The following is a 22,162-nucleotide window of genomic DNA, read 5'->3' as shown; positions in this document are numbered from 1 at the left end:
AGGTATCCTTTCAAATTTCCCTTCCATGAATGGGCAAAACTAGTAATTTCCCAACTTTAACTGAAAATTAGAGATTTCTCAAGTGGCTTATTTAGCAGGCAGTGGTGTTGCATCTGCTTCTTCAAGAAAACTCAGTTCCATTTTCCTGTGACCACTGCTTGATCTCTCTTCATGCAGGTTTCCACATTTAAAGTTGTTACTGGTAATGGGCTAAACTCCCTTCTACTGAACAATGCTAAAGATCAATCCAATGTTAGGGAAAAGCATAAACCAACCAATGCTGACTAACAACAGATCTGATTTTGCTTAAAGGGCTCAGGCCTTTCTTCAAACACAGTCTCTTAAGATGGGAGGGGATCACTGGTAGGACTGATTTTCTTCTGGTTTGTACACTACTATCAAATACCTTCCAAAGTGTCAACTCTGAATTAATTTATAACTTGGTAGTATTTCTTAACAACATTCCCATGAACATAAATACCTAAGAGTATAAAGCTCACTGAATGATGTCCCTCACTGATTTCTGGAAGTCTTGTGGGTTTTATGCCATGGGAGCAAACTGAAAACATTCACAAAATCTTTGTGTTTTTATCAAAATTTCAAATTTGGAAACTCTCTGCTCATCTCATCCATGGGATCAGTGAGGTTCACTTCAAAGGGTTTTACAGGATAGCAAGGCATGAAGGCTTAGACTCAATTTGTAACAAAAAAAATTAACAGAAATTACAATATTCTGGAATGTCTTCACAGTATTTCACAAGGCTGAACTTACAGCTTCCATAAGTCAAGAGTCTTTCTGAGGAATTCTGTTCTCATAAATGAGAGAGGAAGAGAAACAGAGATGGTTATGATACACTGACAGCTATGACAGAGAGAAACGGACAGATTTTTGGGATGGATACTTTTGTTAATATCTTTGACACTAAACAGTTGCATTTATGTGAATATCCAAAACATCCATATTGGAGCAGATGAAAGCAGTGACCAGGAGTGAATGCTTATGGAAGAGAATAAAAATAGGGCAATCAGTAGTATTAAGCTATCTAAGCTAAGGGCAAATAATATTCATGCCATTGTGTTTAATAAACAGACCTATCTTCCATTAACTATTTAATCTCATTTTGAACCAATACATACTTTAGGCCTCTATGACATTCTGTGCTAATGAATTCTACAGTTTAATTTTGCGTTGTATGGGGAAAAAAAAAAGTACTTTACATCTATTGCCTCATCAATATTTGGGACCCTATTACTCCCTGTATCCTGTGAAATAATGAATCGTCGTCCCCTTTTCACCTACGGTGTACCATTCAAGGATCATGTTCACATTCCTAATAGACATCTTTCCAAAGTAATACACAAACATGTATGCAACAGAAATATTAACTGTTCTCCTTGAAACGTACACAACTTACTTAGACAAGTATCTTAATCTTTTTCATCAGGTCATGAAAGCATAGCAGTACCAGTGGAACTAGGTGTTACATGATACCACTTTCTCTTCTTTCTTCTCTAACTTTTTTTTAGAAATTTTAGCCATAAAATATAGAAAACTTAACTCTGCTCACTGTGTCCTTCTAACCTTCTAAGTGACTTTCTGGAGGGGATGCAAATGGAAACTTGAAAACACGATAAATTATTCAGTTGTGATGTCTAAGTAGGCACTTTTTATCTTTACAATAGAGCAGGATGTCCACATACTGTGCAGATCTGCTGTTACAATGTAGTGGCCTTTTAACTGATTCATCTGCAAGAATACAAATGCTTACTAAACAGAAATTGTAACTGTGTTAGTCATCTGCCTTTATCAAATAGAGTTTCCCCTCCCCAGAAGGAAAGGAGCAAGAAGAATGCCATGTTCAGCTGGTCGTGTTGCAGTTGGGCACCCTTGGATTTAATTTCCCAGATACTCTGACCTATTCTACATTCACATCGTTTAATGGACATGCAAGTTTACAATAGACTGTGTCCTAATTTTTTTACTTGAGGGGGAAGGGCAACAAAACAGTGTGTGCTGTTGTTATGAGAGGAAAACAGGTCAGCAATTCAACATTTTCTGACAAACTGCTGGGTGAGCAACCGTAATGGTCGGTCAAGATCATGATAAATTACAGCATAGATTCTTAGGTTTGATTAAGGACTGTAAATCCAGCAGATCCTCTCTCCAAAGACTGCCAGTGCGGAAAGGGAATACTTGGATGGCTAAGAAAAAGCATTCAACAATGTTATCAAAAATCGGCAACATTTCTGGGTCACACATTCATATTGGCCCATTTCCAGTTTGCAGAGCAACTCTATAGGATCTGAAACAAGAGAGCATCAGAGCAGCCTACATCAATGACTGCAACAGAGGAATGGAAAGATGACAAAGAAATAACTGTCTTCTCCATTCAGTGCAGTGCAGGGCTCAGCTCGAGTGTTACTGCAGAAAACACAGCTGCTCTTGTGCTTCCATCTTTTCATTTATCTCTGGGTTGAGCCTGCTTTTAGAGCAGGTCCAGTAACACTAGTAATACTTTGCATGTTTTTCCATCATTATCCAAGCAGATCTGCCTGGATTCAACATCTGTGGCTCACTGTACCAGGCTCCTGGTCATAACTGTTAACAGAAAGACCTGCCAGTCTTCACACAGAGACAGTGCGTTTAACATTTAGTGTTAGAAAAAAAGCGTAGTCTGAAAAGAAGTATATTAAACCTCAGAAGGGTTTGCAGAATATCTAATTTAAGATGAGGTTTTCATCTAGCAGAAAAGCCAATGATGGCTTAACTTCTTTAGCACTCAACAGGAGTCTGTAGGAGACACTCATTTCCCTTCCTGTTGAAGGGAAATGAGCTCATCTCTCAACATAAAAGCTGCTCCACAGCTCACAGCCCTTGTGATCTGTTATACCCCATCACTGGCAATGCAAGTTATTCAACCTGGCAGGAACCTAGAAGTTACGAAGCCCAAAGGAAATAATTTGGGCATTTGCCCTTTGCCTACCCTGAGGTGTTTACCAAGGCATGTCCTAAACCGACTCACTGGTTTTCCTTCCTGTTTTTTTCTAAGAGGCTGCTATTAAGTTAAACCCATGCAGCCATACAGTCAGTTCTAAATAACAGGGTCGTAAAACTTAAAGAACTTACTACAGTCCAGACCAATTGCTGTTGTTACGTCATGAACACTGTTAAACATAGCACAGGAAGACTTCCTTCTCCCCACCTCCTCACACTATGCATAGCTGACAGCTACATTTATCAGATTCTCAGCCCTGACGGTAAAAAAAGAAGTTAGCTTCCAAAATTAAAATCACCTCCTTCAGTAATGTGAACAGAGTCACTTATACTAGTTAAGATGTAACTCTATATTCATCTCTCTAGTTACCTGCATGACATATACTGAACCTAAAAGCAAGTTTTAAAAATAGATCTTTTTAAAATACACTAAAAAAATGAAGTTCTTAGAATAAAATCTTAGTTTTACTGGGATCACCATTTGATTTTTTAGCCTGTCAGAGGCAACTGAGCTTCTTTATTAAAGAAAAAGCATGATCTATTGCTGGACTTTGTCTAACAATATAAAAAACAAACATACAAAGCCAATACTTCAGAATCCTGCAGAAATTGTCTTTTAAAAAACACCCTACCAAAATGGATCAGTTCTAAACTACAAGTTCAAAGCTCAAGACTTTAGTGCTTTTCCTTATAGACCTTATCAGACCATGCAGACATGGTCTGCATTTACAGTCTTGTATGCCTAAATTTAAATTTTAAAAACATATCCAAAATTCTGACTCAGCCTGTATATTTCAGCTGTACATATTCCATTGGGTCAGAATATGAGGCTGTAAACCAGGGAAATTCTAATTACATTAGTCCAGAAATGAAGGAACAGTTAAAATCATCCTGCCATTGAACTAACTGTAGGCAACAAGGAGGGCATTAAGTAGATCAGCTCATCAATAATGGAATATGGAGACTTTCAACACTAAGTAGGTCAGTGGTACATATCTCTATTTTACCCTTGGATAGTCGCTCAGCAGCCTACTGACTAAAACATAACATTTTGAGATACTTATATGAAGCAATACTGATAGCTGTGTTACTTTTGGTTCTTTGGCTAAGAAAATACCAACAGAAGAATGGAAACGCACTGTTTTGGAAGTCCTGCTTTTCCATAGAGGCTGTAATGAATTAATTTGAATAATTTCAGTTAAATAAAACTTGCTCTTTCTTCCTCTTTTTCAAATTGTTGCCAAAGGGATATAAGTAGAAAGCTGCCCGGTCAGCCTATCAGATACTTGCTGAGTCTGTGCTTAAACAATTTCAAAGCTGATAGAAAAGGAACTGTCCAGTTCAAAGTCAACATCATCCAGCCCTGCAGGAGAGTAGCACAAATGGAAATGCAAAGGCAACTGCCTATTCAAAATTCAGGGCAACCATGACATCTAATACCTTCGTAAGACTGCTGTTGATTGATTAACAGAGATCTGCAACAGGATTCTCACTGGGAACATTAATAACTAGCCAGAAGATCTGATAGCCAAAGGCAGTGTGGAAAGCCAAACAGATTATTAATCCCTGAAAAGATTTAATAGGCGTTATTTTTACTGCAACTAAATGAAATAGGAAGAGCAAAATCAAACAAACATTATTTCTCTAATGCTACACAGATGGTGACATCTCAGTGTGGCACACCACACATAGGAAGGCAGAGGGATTCGATAACATAATAAGTGTAAAGACCAGATATTAGTCAGTCTGGTAACTTCAACTGTTAAATAACGTTTTTTATTTGGGTTAGCATGGGCACCAGCTAATACAGAACACATTAGTTGTTCTGTATTGACAAATTTCACTGATAGTATCATACTTACATTCAGAAAAAACAAAGTATATTCCTATCTCCTAAATTATACAAAACATTCCTTATTACTTCTGTTAAATCAAAACATTTATTGAAAAATGTGTCTAAAATTAATAAATACTCTAGAACATAAAAATTTTAAGTCTAATATATTTGCCACCCCAGGGCACTTTTCATTTGTTCTCCTCACTCCTTTTAACTGAACAAGTCATTTATGTGAGTAATGAAAATAATCTTATTGTGCAGCTTTTAATCTATTATTTAATAGCTAAAAGGAAAGTAAAAATCACCCTTTCTATCAATAATTCAGCTTCAGTGCTAATGCAGCCATTCAGCTGTCCCCCTCACCAGGGCCTCATACATTTTTAATGTTTAGGCTCTTTGTTAGGAGGTCAAATGTGTGAATTGTGGTTAGAAACACAGTTACCAGGTGTGGAAAGGTCAACTAAAGAAAATATTCTTATTGCCAACAAAACAAATTAGACTGGCAGGACTATAAAGGAAAAGTGCATGGTAGGGTCCTCAATGCCTGACTTTGCAGAAGACCAGAAAGGTAAAGTCCGACTGCCAATGCTGCCCTGCCAGCCCTGGATGGTAAAGAACCTGGAGAGAGCTCTTGGCAGTCTCAGCAAAGCACCGAACACACTTCAGCCAGCTTTGTCTGATGGTGCGATACAGTATGTGTCCTAATTCAGCCAAATCCAGTCACTGGGACAGGTGCTCTCTCCAGAGCACCATAGATAAAGGTCAAGGTTCTGATGACAGCAGTGTTTCCCGTATAGCTCAATTTTCACTGGTTTGGATGGTACTGTAATGATTTGGATACCTGCCACTAAACTTCAAACTTGGACTGCCTGGACCAGATCTAATGAGTCTACCTGGTCTCTTTAGCTTTACTTCCAGAGAGGCATTTTTAGAGTACTGCTCTTTAAACACCATAACAGTTTTTAAAGCCCCAGAGGTATAGATAGCTTCCTCAGTCTACCTTCCTTGAAAGTGTGAATCAGGCACTTGCAAGAAAAACAAGAACTCTGTTAGCAAGGCTTTTTCACCTGCTAATAACCCCCTTTGAGAATGTAATTTTCTCTAATAGTACAGTTATCTTCTTCAGAAAAGATTAGCATGTCAAAAAGTCTCTTCCTGAGGGCTCCACAACCTTCAAGCTCAGACAGGCACCATCTCCTCTAGGGTGTCACTGAAAACTCTGGGTTGGCACTAAAGAGCCCTATGAACTTTTAGAGCTCTCCCATGAAGCAGCACATGTGAGCCTGGCATCGAGGAGCTGCTATTATCTTTGCATGCCTTCCCATTCTGTTACATGGAAGGGTTCTGGTTCAGAGATGGGATCCTGCCCATGTGTTCCTGGAATAAAATATTCCTCCCTCAGTATGAGAGGCTGCCCCAGTCAATCTCATTCCTCTGCTGAAAGGTCAACAAGTTAGCTGAAGTTCTGAACTGGAAATGATTCCATTTTATTTTTACCTTTTTGAAAACTCTACATGACCCAACACTTTTTCATGACAGAAAAAATGAAGGATTTGCCTTATTTCATCATGGCTCAAAATGAAGCCAATAAAATGGTATGTAGCACTCGGCAATTTCTCTCTAGCTCTATTTCTTGCTGTCTGGCCTTCTTCAATAAGAGAAAGTGAAATTCATTTGTTCCTGAGAGTGTAAGCATTTATTTTAAATCTGGAATTGTTCCAGATGGAAAATTAGTCTTGTTCCTCTGTGTGATATCACTGCTTCATGTAGATTTCCATTCCAGTGAAACTTAACAAAAACTTATATAGATCTATATAATACCAAAACAGTATCACAAAAATTGGCCCTATAAATACACTAAAGAGGTGAAAATGAGCAGGATTTAAAAAGTTATAGCATCAAGGATAGTTGGCCATAGAAAATATTCAGGCAAGAGTCAATTTCCATTTCAGTTTTGCAAAATCAAGGAATAAAGATCATGTAATCATTTCTGTTGCTACCATGCCCACACATTCCAGACCCAGATGTCTGACTTCCTGCTTCCCCTTTACCCTTCTTCTCCCCTCATGTTAAGTGCTGCATAAACAAAGATCAGGTTTTGGGTCTGTACTCCAAAGAGTTAGAAATGTTGTCTAAAAATGGCAATGCAAAGGAAACGCCCACGGCTAAATACAGACAGATGGTAGAGTACAAGGAAACAATGAGATAGCACCACGGCCCATCAGAAACAGAAGTGTCATCTAGTGTTATCATACATTTAGGGATGGACTTCCAAACACAAAAAGCCCCATAGGACAAAACATTAAATTTCTTCTTTGGAAACGTAACAAGGAGACAATGCAGACCGGTATTGTTGACTAATCATAAACAAGAATCAATATCTAGGGAGACTAGGATACAACTGACGGGATAGAGATTGGCCTTCAGAAGCCTTGGAAGGGAGATCAACCACCAAATGAGGGATATTATAGAATAAGAGAAATGGGGGAAAATACGCAAAGCAACAGGTATTTGGGTTAGTAAAACCAGGCAGAAAAATACTGTCTTTGTAACAACATTCTGAGTGGATATGAACAGGCAAGACGGTGCTTAACAAGGCCAGAGACAAGGGAAATTTTGATACCTCAGAAGCAAAATGAACAGAACGTGAATTAGAGCCTTAGTCATACGGATAAAAGGATTTTATGCACAGAATAGACCAGATGCAGACACAGTCTGGATGGGAGAACAGAGAGAGAATTTTGAGTCAAAGAGCACTGCAGTGACTTGCAGGATAGTGGGCTCTACCCAGCAAAAGAAAAGGAGTTGGCTCAGGAGAATTAATTGCAAACATACTTAGACCAGTTTGGTACGTAGTAATGATTGCTGGGGTCTTGTCTGCTGACCCTAACTTTAGCAAGTCAGCAAATATGCCACAGATGTGCAACACAAAGATGACACAGGATTCACTCCAATCCAGACTGATTCTGCCCTGCAGACACAGCCAGCTTGTACTTGGCAATGAATGAGCCAGATGCAATTGTAACACTACTAACTGCCTGTAAATGATATCTTTTTTTAAAACTGAAGAATTTGAGAGACTGTATAGCATTCATTACCATTTCAATCAACAGCAGCACAATGCGGCGCTGACAAGATTCAAATGACTATCCAATATAAATAATCTGAAAGGCTTATGATAGCTAGGGGAAGAGATTATTTGCAGACTATTTTATTATAGGCTTCCTATTTGGCAAAGATTTTGCACATGTGAACTTGTCCCATGCATCAGACATAGGTCTGTACAGGCAGGTCTTTCATAAATAGAGATAAGAAAAGAAATAAGGTTGAGGAAGGCATAATGGAGGCATGGAAAATTGATTTTCAGACTGGCTGTGACCTTGACTCAGAGGTTGAACGTGAGCTGTGAAGCAGACAATGAAGATGGGAACAAGCTGCAGACAGCAAAACTGCAAACTTTGTTTGAAATCAGAGATTACAGACAAATTCTGACAGCCTGACTCTGCCCCCGTAATCAAGTACACTAAGCATGTGATGATATTTTAATTTGTAGAGACAGTTGGGTACTTACGAAAACACAACAGAGCTCAGACACTATTTCTCTCAGAGAGAATATTTTAGAAGGATGTTATTCAAGTCACTTGTGATGAAAAAAGAAGAAAAAAAAAGGAAGATAAATTTCTATACAATATATCAGTTACTTATCACACTGTGATAATCCCATTTGTTCACATGCTCATGAAATACTTCCAGTAATTCATCTTCTGGTCTGAAATTTTTTAGAATGAGTCTGCAGACATGAAAAGATTCAAAGAAAGAATGTAGTGATGAAGGTAGAGAAAAAACACTGGTCTCTGGTAAACTACACATGATGCAGTTAAGAAAGGCAGGGATGGGTGGCTGCCTAACATTTGCAGTTTGTCACTGAATTATGGAGACAGATGCAAACTGATCTGAACAGTTTGTTCAGAGCTGCAGAACAACCAGGGACCACATTACTACTATATTATGATGTTTTTCCAGCAAGAAATAGTTCAAGAAGCTCTGTCTTTTTTTTTTTTTTTTTTTTTTTTTTTCCCTCTCCTCCCTTTCTGTGCCTTCTCTGTTGTGTAGCTTGGGGAAAGGAGACACTAGCATTTTAGGCTAGGTCCACATTCTGACTGCGGACAGGTATTATGTATTATAATATTATGCAGTATATTATGCTGGTAGAGCATTCTAAGGCAGATGCAGCTTATAACAGCAAAAAACGTTTTTCGAATGTAACTTCTTGATTCCCTGGGAGTGGCAAGTTGGTTTTTTTACACAAGGGGCTTCTGGCAACGTTACTGTTTGTCAGGTCACACCCCACTGTGCTGATCTGTGCATAACTGCATCATGGTAAAATTTGTAGTGCAGTCCTGGCCTTAGAGCTGTAGAGGAACCTCTGCTCTACCTAGACAGCACTGCTTGGGCTCCCTAAGACCTCTAGAGTGGCATATAAAGGCTGGAGAAGGGCAGGGAGTGTGCACTGGCTTTCTTCCCTGTCTAAAGCTCATTCTGACTCAGGCTGAGAATTTGAGTTCTACAAGCAAGCAAAAATGCACAGTGCTCAGAGATATAATATCACATAAAGGACCAATTTACAACATCAAGATTCTTTGGCCCTTGTGCAGAGTACCTCTTAACTCACGGGGCACCAGTACAGCTGCAGTCTTTCTATGTGGGTGGTCTTCAGCAGGACTGAAATCCAACCTAGTATCGCCAGTAGTGTTGGGAGTTTCCTACAAAATGTGCTTCTGAATAGAAATCATAGTACTTTTTTTTTGTTAGTGTGCAATAGTGTGCTGAAGGCACTATTCAGAAATGGTACATGCCCTGAGAAACTGAGGTGACTGGGAAATGAAAGCCCTTCCTGCAATATGTTTTGGTTTTTAAAAATTGGGTCAATTCATTATTGCAGTATTTTAAAACCATATTCTTCATGGAAAGGGAGTTTCTGAGTAGCTCCATGGCAGACCGCTGAGATAGATTATCTGTCTGTTTTGTGTGTGCTGCTTATGATCAATTCTGTTCTACTAATTGGCAAATCTTCTAGGAAGTAAGGCATTCTTCCTATATTCCTGGAAGGATTTTTTTTATCCCAGTAAAACTGAATTTTTACAAAAAATATTTAAACTTTTCAGAAGTAGTATATTCCTCATTTGAAAATCATTCCATCAGAAAATTCCCACCTAACTTCTAATCTACACAACGAGCTGGAGCGATTAGCTCTGCATGATAAAGCTAAAGCAGAGCTATTAAATAACCTTGGCATCAAGGTTACAGCAATTCAATGGCCAGGCTAGACAAACATTGCTTCGGGGCATTCCCTCGTGGTAGAAACTGCTCCTGCAAAGAGCCTGCCTCAATTTCTCTTTCCCAGTGTCTACTTAATTTAAATTCATCAGCTTTCTCTTTTTCTTTTTTTTGGTGTATGTGAAGCATTGGGGTCTCTATTGATCTCTTAACTGATGCTGTTGTTATGCTTCCAGTCCTGACTTCCCCAATTTAGAATCTCCTCCTCTTGTTCCCCTTCAACTGCAAGCAGCAGGTTTTTCTCCTAGCATGGGAAGTCCATATTAGCCCAATCGTCCTTCAGATACATGATTAACTTCACTCATCTAATCACTCTCAGTTCTGAGGTTGATAACACAGACATATCTTTGTCCCAGATGAGAGGAGAAACCTTGTAATGCCATACTACTAGATTCTTCATCCCAGGCCCTTAAGGGCCTTACCTCTGACATTAATAGCTCCCAAGACACTCTTCTCTCTAGCAAAGTCTACATCAAATATTTTTAAACAGATTTCCTGAGGCACATCAGCAACTGATCTTGCAAAACATCCCTTCTGGCCTTAAAGGGCCAGTGTTCTGCTGCAGTGAACAAAAGATTAGAGTATGTTCCTTAGGTAACCTCTAGAAAACTGTATCATGCAAAAAGAAAAATAACCAAAAAATTCAAAGCATGTACAACAGGGCTTAGAAATTCAACTGATAAAAGTCACACCAGAAACAAGAAAAATCTTCAAATGTACTTGTAGGAGGAAGGAACTGAGAGTCAGGACATCACTGAGACTACCCCACAGTTTTAATTTGCAGGTATAGCTGGGATGTCATGAAAACTACATCATAAAAAGGGAACTGCTAGAAGAAACTGATTTATTAAAGAATGCCAGTAAAGGCCAAGCTGATATTCATCCATAAATTCCAGGGAATCTGCACATGAAATGACTGAGCTGCCTAGGAAATACTAAAAAGTCAGACATTCTACCAGAGAACTGGACTTAGCAGTAAGGATGGTGAGCTCAGAAATTACAGCCCTCCTGCACTGCCAGGCACAGTGTCAGGACCCAAAGCCAGCTAGCTGCCAGACGTACCGCCCTGCTGCAACCCTTCGTCAACCCACTGGTACTCCTGCTCTGCTGTGCCACCCTGTGCTCGGCAGCTGACAACACAGGGCTTCATGAAATGAGTGAACTGCACAAGAAATCCTTTCTGTATTCCTGTGAAGTTCAAGATGCTCATAGATGTTTTCAGATTTTTCAGTGATTACAGGCAGAATTTTGAGTTAATAGCAATTCGGATCATCAGGGAAGATCTGCACAGTGAAGATTTCTCACAACCGGTACCAAAGCCATTGTATTGTCTCTTGTCCTTGTCCTCTGGGCTGTCAAGAAGCATGGCCCAGGGCCCAGAGCAGGGAACACACATTAGGAACTTCCCTATTCTATTACCAACTCCAGTGCTGACATGTAGTATTTTGGATAAGCAAATCACCACCCTGAGGTTTTTTACTTACCTCACTGTAAAATGGATATGACATTTATTTCACCAAGGTAACAGGGCTTTGGTGTGATTTTTCACTGCAGATGGGGCTTTAGAGATCTGCAAACCACTTTACTTTACAAGCTGACAGAAACACTCTCTGAAGACAGGGCACAGACTAGGAGCTTAGCAGAGAAGTCACAGCAATCCAAAACAGTTGAAGAAGGCTTTTGCACTTAACAGCTTTTTGTATCATTTTTCCAGGCACATGCCAAACCTCTTTGCTTTTTTTCAGGGACTGCCAACATTCAGGTTACGTGGGGATTTTCAGGTGCCAAAACTCTCTCAGTTTTGGCAGGCATCCTGAATGACTTGGGGCATGGCAAAGAAACTGTGCTTGTTAGCAAAAAAATCTTAGGAACAACACAACTTGGGTGTCTACCTGATAAATTCCTCACTGCGCTCGACCTGACCTCATCAATCCCGGCACAGAGAGCCCAACCATGGAAACATAGATATATATATATAAAAAATATTGCAGCAGGGACCCTGAGGCAAGCAGAGGCAAGGCACCCCGGGCCGGGAAGCCGGAGAGCAGCCGCTAGATGTCAGAGCTCCACCGGTGGTCCTGCTGCTCCGCCTCCCGCGGGAACCCTGCATCGCTGCCCCGGGAACCGGCCCCGCTCCGGCAGCTTCCAGGCTGTTCTGCACAGTGCTAGAGGGGGAAACTGGTTCATCAGTCACTTTTAACCCGTGGAAAAACAGCGTCCAGATCAAGGAAAATAAACTCTTGTAAGCTTCTGAATAACACAAATTCCTGTGCTGGCCTGCCAAGTACCACTGCAGTATTTGTCTTTGGGATTCTCGAAGGATTGGGCCTCCTCCCTGCTTGGGAAGCCTGCCTGGGTCAGGGCAGCGGGCAGGAACACAGCTATTCCCAGCCACTTTGAACGTGAGCGCAAACCGGGGAGCCATTTGTGCTGCTGCCTAGGGAAGCTGACAGGCTGGCTGTGTACAGGAGACCCTGAGCGTGAGTTTCTGAGTAAGAATAACCACTTAAGTATTGAAGGAGTACAGAGGTGTCTTCCATTTATAAAACTGAAATGTAAATATAGTAAGAGGGCAATAACTGTCTTTTACTTAAGAGCTCGCACTGCAAACACATTAAGAGTGAGCTCCTGCTGATACAGAAGTGATTTTGGTGAACATGGCCCCTCATGGAGATGCCCTGCCCTGTTCATCAGGCAGGCTGCCCTTCTCTGCCTGCCCTAAGTGACACAAAGTAAGTCACTTAGATGAGCTCTGGAAAAGGACTCTGCCAGGCCTGGAAGAAGACACGTGAATGACACCAGAGAGAAATAGATTGATCTATCCAAATCTATTAGGTCAGTTTTAGTCTCTGCTGTCTGAGCCAGCAGCAGACACAGAGATGTCACGGAAAGTGTACAGGAGAGCATCAAAGAAAGGAAAGGCTGAGAGGGCTGGGGGGGGGAACGATGGGAAAGCTGCAGTTGGTGGGAGTATACTAAAGCCAAACAGAACTGATCGCAGATCTCCACCTTCAGTTCTTCAAGGTGAGGTTCCTCTGCAAAAAGGCTGGGAAACCACTGAGCTGCATCACTGGGAAGAATAATGAAAAAAATATAAACACATTTTTAGGAGTGGTGACGGCTCTCAGGAGTGCTTTACTTATCTCATGAAAATTCAGAAGCTTAATGGCAAAACTCCTGCTAAAAAGACACTTGCAGGTAGATGCAGATGGCATATGGTACAGAGTTGACAAGTTACTCTAGGATTGTTTGTCCTCACCAGCATGGATGGCACATTTCCTATTCCACAGAGTCATGACGCATAGCTTTGAAGTGCACAGGGCAACTACATTGGGGCTTGGAATTTGAACTTTAAAAATGGGACAAAGTAAGAGTGAAAGCTGGCATCTGGCTGAGGGGGACACGACTCCTCTAATTTCTTGGGCCACAACTCAAGGCAATGACACTGTTCACAGAATTTGCACCCTCTGTAAGAGTATTCTCAATGTATTTTATGACAGTAGATACCTTGAAACCCATTAAGTAAGAGATTTACTGGAGTTCCAGGAAGAGATGGATTTTGATGCTAAGCATTGCAGTATTCTGTGACCAAAATACTATTTACTTTGAATCAACAAAACAGGAAATTCTTATGTCATTGCTAATCTGGCCCTGGTTGCACTCTGATGGTAGCCAGTTTCTGTTTCTGGTTTTAGTTATTTTCCTTCGTTCGATCTTTCGACAATATTTTGTTAAATAAAAACCAGAAATAAATATGTGAACACTTAAGATGTTTTTTCTTATATTGCAGGTGCAATGCTGAAGAATCCACTTGTAGATATGGATGCTGCCCCCCCCCCCCCCGTGTGTAATATAGCGTGACATAGTACCATGATGTTATACTGATGTCAGACTCAACAAGGATTTCTCTCTAGAGATCCCACTAGAGGTGTTGCAGCAGAAAACCATGCTAGTCTGTCTGACTAATATATTTAGGTGTTCCTGACAACCACACCCCCCCGAAGCCGTGTTTGCATATGAGTGGTAACTAATACTCTTTTTTTTAAAAAAACAACAAACCTTCAGTAGGATTTTTGAAAAAAGTCATGCCATGACAAGAAGGTTTAAGAAAAAAAGATAGCATATTTGTCACATTGTGCCACACAACAACTGAAAATACTGAAAAAAATGAAAATATTTTTTAAAACATAGGTATGTGCAGAATGACAAATCACTTGGGCAGTTGTTATGAGGAGGTAAAATTGCTTTCTGTTGTACTAATTTTTCTTGAATTTTACATAAATGCTTTATATATTTTATGGCAACTGTTTAACCATCTTAAAGCAACAAGGTTCTAGACTGCAGATTACATTAGTATGGCACGATTTACTTCCTGGGGAAAGTTATTTTGTAAACATACAAATAAAAATATCACAAAGCATAATGTAGTAAGCCCTATAGCGTCCAAAGACAAGTATTTATCATGTAGCAGAAATGGTGAATAGGATAAAGAGGTATACTTGAAAACTGCCGTCAAAAAGATAACTTCTTTGATTCTGTTTTAAAGGAGAGAAAACAGACTGTTTATATCCATGATAACAGCTGTACTTAATTTTACACAAAGTCTTCTTTTTCCAATGTAAAAACCAGTCTCAAAGTACTAGGTAGGATACATTGTTAACCCAGTTTTCATTTTTTTGTGGCAACTTGGAGTCAGTTTAACAGAACAGTCATTATTTTTATACCCCGGTTTGAATCTGGTCTTGGCTGTCTTACACTCTGAGAATAAATTAAAAAAAACCACAACTGTGCTTTGTAGATGGAACCAGATGATCAAATGGTCCCACCTGGCCATGGTATGTTTGAAGAGATCTTAACAACCTCCTCGTCTAGTATCCTGCTGCAGACAGTATTTAGAGACAGTATCTTTGCCCTGAGAGTTGCTGTCTTGGAGGCAAGTAGAAGAAGGACCTATGAAGCTGGGTACTGAAGCAAGGGAAAAATAATTCCTTCCTGACTCAACAGTGAGCTCACACCTTGATGCAGAAGAAGGTACTGAAGTGGGGAGGAATTAATCCCATTTAGCTTTATTTATCAAGGTAACTGTCCGTACTTTGTCTATAGTAAACAGAAGAAGACAAATAACTACAAAAGTTGATGAAAGACTCACTGGAAATACTCCACTCTCTATTGACAATATAAGACTCCTAGACAAATACCTTAGATTAGATGCCTGAATTCTGATGTCTAAAGTTAAGATGATTTCTACCTGAAATCATTTATAATGGCAAGAATAACCACAGCATTTCAATGATTTCTGCATTTTGCAGAAACTAGATTTTAAAAGCATAATGCATCAAGATTATGATGCTATAAGATGAAATCACGTCCCCTAGATATGGTATGCACTTTCAGTATTACCCTACAATTGCCAAGAAGAGAGGTTCTCTTCCCAACACCCCAAGACTGCCAATACAAGTCAGCTTTCAGAATGCACTCATTTTACCACAAGTATCTCCTTAAAATACAGATTATAGGTGCCCAAGGCCCTCTTCTACGGCACAAAACTATGTCTCTGAAGACTGCTAAAAATTTGCCATTTAACCTATAAAAGCCTGAAATGCCAAGCAGTTTATCATACAGGCATTCTTTCCTGAAATACTAAATGACACATTAGATACGGGCTAATCAAATACTACTAGACATAGGGCTTAAGATTCCAGCAATAGAGTCTGTACAAAAACTAGTTGTTATTCATGCAAGCGATCCCTTTCCTTTTGCAATTGCTACACCAGCTTCCTTCACTACCTTCACTCACCAGCACGCTCTTGTAGCAGAATGCACAGAGTCTCGAAGGAGCAGAGAGGTAGAATTTCTCAACCCTGTAGCATACTGCACACCTCTTCCCTGCATTTCAGGTTGAGTAACAAACATCATGGAAGAAAAGGAAGGCAACAGAAGGAGAAAAGTCACTTTGCTGCCACATTGCAAAGGAGACAGTATTTCAAAGGAGACTATTATTTCTCTTGCCTTACAGGCAGAGCAACAAATTATTTGTCTAATGTTTTTTATCTCCCAAATCGGTGTCTTCTCTCTCCTGCTGCTCTTCTCCCTTTAAGTTCTACTCATCTGTCAGAACTACCCAGTCCCTGCTGCTGCTTACATTAAGAGTATTCGGTTCTCCTCTCTTGTGGTCTCTGCCCTTCCCACAGAGAGAAGCAAACAGCTTCCCTCTGTAGGATTTCTGCTCTCCTCACTGACTTTAAAGTTCAGTTCTCTGGCACTGTCAACGCCTGGATTGTGGCTCCCCTGTCATACAAGCCACAGGGAACGAGTGCAGAGAGAGAAGATGGGCTTTTACTCCTCTTATGTAGGCCCAGAGTTGACACACATAGGCCAGAGTTTCACATGCACGCTCTTCTGTTGGGGGTGATGGGGAGGCCCATAGATCTATAAGCCACGTGCAGCCCTTGAGGTTATGGACACATCGAGTTTTAGCTGTAAGTGTACTGTACTCTGAGATTCAAAGGTCCTGGGTTCAATCCATGCTGCCAAAAGAACAACTGTGGATCTGCATTACACACCACGGAAAAAATGCCTGTGGATGGTCTGTTCTGGTTCTCCCCGTGGAGTTGCATGACTGCTAGTGCAATGTTGGGGGAAGCTCAAAAATCTTCAGGGCTTAATCATTCTCCATTTAAAGAACTAACCGAAAATACCTTCTCGAGACCATATTGAACAAGGTGTTTACTAGGATTGGCTGTAAACTAGTTTGGAGAAAGATCTTTGCATTAAACTGGTTATATTTCATAAGCAATATCTCCTTAGGCAGTGAAGACATGCTGGTGAAATAAACACATACATGTGAATATCCAATTTCATACCATCGTGTAGCTGTGAGAAAAAAAACCTTCAGCCTGCTTTCAGCCTAACATATTGTCATTCCTCTTTAATGTTAGATGCCCTTTTAAATGGATAATACAGAAAATTAAGATGAATTACAAAAAACTTTGCACAGACTTTTATGGCTACAAAATTTCAGAACAGTTTCTATGAAACTGCTCATCTATTTCCTGTTCTGTTTTTACAAGAATGGAAGCAGTGACCAGTTGTGTCAGAATAGATCAGAAGAAGATCAGAGAATAAGATCAGAATAATAAGTAAAAGAACAACAATACCTTTGTGCTAAAGACAACCTCCAAAGAGAAAAAAAAAGATTTTTTTTCCCCATTTTGAAAAAATTATTTTTAAAAAGCTATATTCTGCTAAAGACATCAATCCTTGGCATTCCTTCTTTTAATGCAGAGTTCACTGTAGTTTCAGAGGTGTTTTGGGAATTCCCAGCACATAGATGTAAACTTCAGATATGAAGCATCATGTATCTGAGTACTCTTAATAAAACTCCACTTACTGCTGTGAATGGAGAAAGCACTCACCACCTTACAGAACTGGAGTGTAAATAACCTCATACTAGTAAAAATGTCTGGAAAAAACGTAGGAAGAAATATAAGACCCACGTGAACTGTCAGGTAAGTGTTCCTTCCAGAAGCAAAGTGTTTAAATGGCATTCAGGTATTCCAGACAAATGTAACTGATGTGAACTTAGCAACAAGTCCTACAGTAATATTTTGCTTCACTTACAATATTTTATTGTTCTAAATAAATCAGAGCATTTGGTGGCAAGATACTGTAAATGTTTTGCAGCAGATGTACAGTAAAGTTGCAGGTAAGCTGAGGGATATTTAAGAGAGAACAATGTGATATATTCTGGCTTCTACTTAATGAAAAGGATATAGACCAGTGGTACTCTTGGATGGACAATGTATGTGCATGGTACATATGCATAGACATGCATAACGAGTGTGTATATGCACCTAAAAAGAGTGTTTGTGCAAACTTGTTAAGTTCAAGAATAGGGAAGAAATCTGAAGCAGGTATTGTTTACAAATCTGAGTAGCAGATTAATAAAATTTTCAGTACATATATGATTTATTATGTAACTAAGATACATGCATTTATATGCTGTTTAACATATTTTGTTAACTATTTTTCATATATGTCATATCTGATGTACATATGCTTTATGTATTATATTTTAGTTACCATATTCTACATTACATATTAAAGTCACTTGAATTCTATATTATGTTTGGTCTCTAATCAACATCACTTTATTGTTTTACATGACATTAACAAATCACTATTTTCCAGCACTGCAAATCCATTATTCAGGAAAAAAAAAAAACAAAACCTACTGCTTATGAAGAATTTTTTTTTTTTTTTTAATCCCCAGCTTATATCTGAGGCTTAAACAGGCAAAATTCACTATTTATCTAATTCTTCTCCTCTTTGTAGGAGAAACTGGCTTATCCGTCAATCAGAACTGGGAAAATCAGAATACTGAGATCAAAATACTACCTAGTGTAATCTTATCCTTTGGAAGTTAGTAGATTATCAAGTGTATGTCATTTGGCAAGTGGATTAGTTTCTAAACATAGGCACTTACTGCTTTGAGAAGTGCCATGTTTAAAAAGAAGGGAAGTTCTGACGTCTCTGAGGAATTAGTCCCGATCTAACTATTTAACAAAAGCTCATCCCTACCTTTTACAACATGCTTTATAAATTCGCTGGTTGACTCCTTGAATAAAGTACTAATTTCCAGGCACATCGTAAAGTGTCCCATCTTCATAAGTCTTAACTGTCTGAAGAAATAAAGGAAATAAATTAAGAATTAAATCTGGCATAAAAGAGCACAGACTAGAGTTTGAAGCTTAATGCTAACTAAGTATATACACAGATTATATTTACCTTGCCTTTCTAAGTGTGGGAAACCATTTAAGTAAAAGGATACTTACAAATACTTCAAAACTTCAGCAAGATAAAGATGCATCATTTTTTAAGTTGAAAAAACACACTTCTCGATTTAATTTTCTGTAGCCATGTTTTAAATATATCTATACAGGTCTCATAGCTTTATAAATACTTTAACACAATGCAATAAGAGCTAGGAGAAAAGTTCCTTCAGTTGTTACATGACTATAATACTGTTGTTGATCCATATTCTACCATGGTTTCAGATTCATTTACATCCAGATATACAGTGCAAGTGCCACCTGAACTTCTATAGCATTATAGTACATTTTCTAACCTTGTAACTCCAAGCTGACTCTGTGTGGTGCTGATCACCACAGCATTTCCACTTGAAAGTCAATGAGTACTCAGGATACTAAGTAGGTCCCTGAATAGTAACTTTAATCTTAAATTGAGTATTTAAATGGATTCAGTCATAAGCATATGTCACTCAATTACAAGGGCTTTTTAAAGCAATGATTTGCTTAATGTTAATGTAATTGCATCCATGCACTAACGCTCTTAAGAAATTGCAGAAAGGGAAGGAAGAAGGCGAATCTTTCCATGATGGAACAACAATACACTGAAAGCTGCCACAACCTGAAATTCTATAGTAATCACTCAAATGCAAGAAAGTAGGAAACCACACATTCCTATCAGTGGGCCTTAGCAGGAGCTGAGAACCCTCATCACCTTGAAAAATGAGGAAGGTAATGACAGGCATGATAGCACAAATGAAGAGGGCCACCATTCAGTTGACGATATATTAAGAAGGAACATCTTTCTTAATACCATATGGAACAAAGAAAGACATATTGCTGCGATTACAGAAGTAAGCAGCACACCAGGAAACATGCGTGTGGTGATGCACCAGGGATGTGCCAGATAACAACACATGATGCTCTTACGTGCTTTCTGCATGGCTACGGGCATTAACGGCAGCAGGGCGCAGGCAGCCCAGGCCAGAGGGCTCAGCAGAAGCGGAGCGATGAGGTGCTCACCAGAGAGCTGCAGGTGCCTGCTCTGCTCTCCACCGTGCAGGTTCCTGGGGGCCCTTGCATGAGTTCAGCCTGTGGAGCACTCATCTGTTACACACACACACACAGAAACAGTTTCAATACCTGACACACAGTTTTGCTTACAAACAAACAAACAGCCTCAATTATTTTCAACTGAGCAGCTTGTGCCTCTGATTTCAACTTTTGTCATGGCACAGATTAACTAGTAAGCAGGAAGCGCACACCTTGAACTTGTGTGGTTTAAACACAGCAGCGTGAGGGACTTTGCAAAGCTGTGGAGAACAACGCCGGTGCCTGACAGCTTGTTACCCTGCTGCGGACAGCTGTGCGTGGGGATGTGCCTCTGAGGCAACCACCAGTTCCTAGGGTCTCCCACTATCAACGTGGCACCAAATAACCCGGCTCCTTTCTGCTGCTTGGGATTTACCTGCACGGCACCTGTAACCACCCGCCCCTCACGCCGGTCTCCGGCCCGCCGCTGCTCCCGCCCGCCCGCGGCTCCTCAGCAGCACCAGCTCGCTCCCTCCCTCCCTCTCCGCGAAGTGCCCAAAGGCCGGGACAGCACAGCGGGCTGCTGTGGGGAGTTTACTCTGCCAGCTGCCCGCCCACCGCCGGCGCCCCCGCCCCGGAGGAACGGCCCCTCACCTCCGCGGTGGCCATCGGGGGAGGGAGGTGCAGGGCTATGGCGGCGCCGCCGCCTTAGCACCTTCGGCGGAGCGGGAATGTCTCGAGAGTCCTTCCCGCCGTGCGGCTGCTCTGAGAGGAGAGCCGGCGAGACCCACCGCGGCGTGGAGGCCCGAGTAAAGCAGGAACCGCGTCCCCTTGGCTAGTGGGGGCTGTGAAAGGACCCGAGGGCGCCGATCTGCCTTTCCTGCCCGGCTCTTGAGGGAGGATGCAGCCCCGAGATGGCGGCGCTTGCAGCAGCTGGGCACGTCAGCCTCCTGCCTGGCTGTGGAGAGGCAGGTCCCGGAGCAGCGCGGCTCGGCAGGGGTGGTGTTGGAGGGAGAGGACTGGGCTCTTCCCTGGGCGTCAGCAGGGAGTGGAGTTCACCTCATGGACCCCTCTGGAAGGCTGCATGGGGACCCCTCTGGAAGGCAGAGGGGGATTGTTCCAGAAGGCCCTGTGGGGGGCACAGCGCTGGGCTGGGGTGAGGCTCTCAGGGTGCGGATGGCATCTGTGGGGGAGCAGGTTTTTTCTGAGAGCCATGGGGACCTGCCAGCAAATTTAAGCACCCTGCTCTGGTGTGCCTGGGCTGTGCAGCGCAGCTCGGGGTGGAGCACGTTGGGAGACCCAGAGGTAAAACCGGGTGAGATTCTTGGGTAGGCCCTCAGCAATGTGTGTGAAAGCCTGCTCACTTTCCCCCTCTCTCCTGGCATATACAGCAAAGATTTCAAGGCTATCTAAAACAGAGAACAAAACATATTTACTGCCACTCCTCCTTACAAAATCCCAGGGCACTTCTAGTAAGCTAAGAGCAAGGATGAATGCTCAAGCAGGTGGCCAGAGGTCTCCCAAAGAAGAGTAATGCTCGCGCAGGGTGTTTACATCCTTCTGTGAACTAGAATAGTCTCATGCCAAACAGCAAGCTGCTAGTTGAAACCTGAGCTGAACTTCCTTGATGATCGGAGGAGCCTGGTTAACTTCCAGCACAGCCAGTTTTCATTTTCACACCTCTCCAAACCTGCTGGGATAAGAACCAGATGTATGAGAATACAGCGAGCTCCAATTCTTGGGACGTTGCTGACCCAATGCCAAGCAGCATGTATCAGAGAGTAGGATAAAAAAAGGTTGCTTTCTCTCAAAAGACTTCCTGTTTTAGGGTTGTTTGGTGTTTTTTTGAGGCTGATGTTGTCTATATAGTTTACATAAACACTACATTTTTGGCCATCTACATTTAGCTAAACCAAAGTTCCGAATCCTTTCACATATAGGCCTTCATGTGAGAAAGCCTCGTATTTTTCATGTGAGTTGGTTTCTTCCTTTAACATGAGGCAAAATGCTGCTTCAACACCCACAAAGGCTGCGTATGCTCCAGAACATAGTGTGTGGAGATCTGCCTGCCCTGGCTTTTCTTTCATGGATATTGGTGATGTATCTGCATGTGCACTGGCTACCTGATTGTTTCCAAAGCTCCTCAGTGTTTTT

The 22,162-nt window shown here is 41.0% G+C and overlaps 1 protein-coding gene across 3 annotated transcripts in view; it reads left to right on the top strand.

Moving 5' to 3' along the window:
* The window catches only part of AMER3 (APC membrane recruitment protein 3), a 42,426-nt gene extending 24,138 nt beyond the window's left edge, over positions 1-18,288 (top strand). For all 3 annotated transcript variants that reach the window (XM_075760889.1, XM_010303230.2, XM_075760888.1), the window contains one exon: positions 13,960-18,288. The gene's annotated coding sequence lies outside the window, so the exon portion shown is untranslated. The remainder of the gene's footprint in view (positions 1-13,959) is intronic.
* The last annotated feature ends 3,874 nt before the right edge of the window (positions 18,289-22,162 follow it).

This window comes from Balearica regulorum, chromosome 9 (genome assembly GCF_011004875.1).
Source record: "Balearica regulorum gibbericeps isolate bBalReg1 chromosome 9, bBalReg1.pri, whole genome shotgun sequence".
NCBI classification, from domain to species: domain Eukaryota; kingdom Metazoa; phylum Chordata; class Aves; order Gruiformes; family Gruidae; genus Balearica; species Balearica regulorum.
This window is presented reverse-complemented; position numbering and strand designations above follow the sequence as displayed.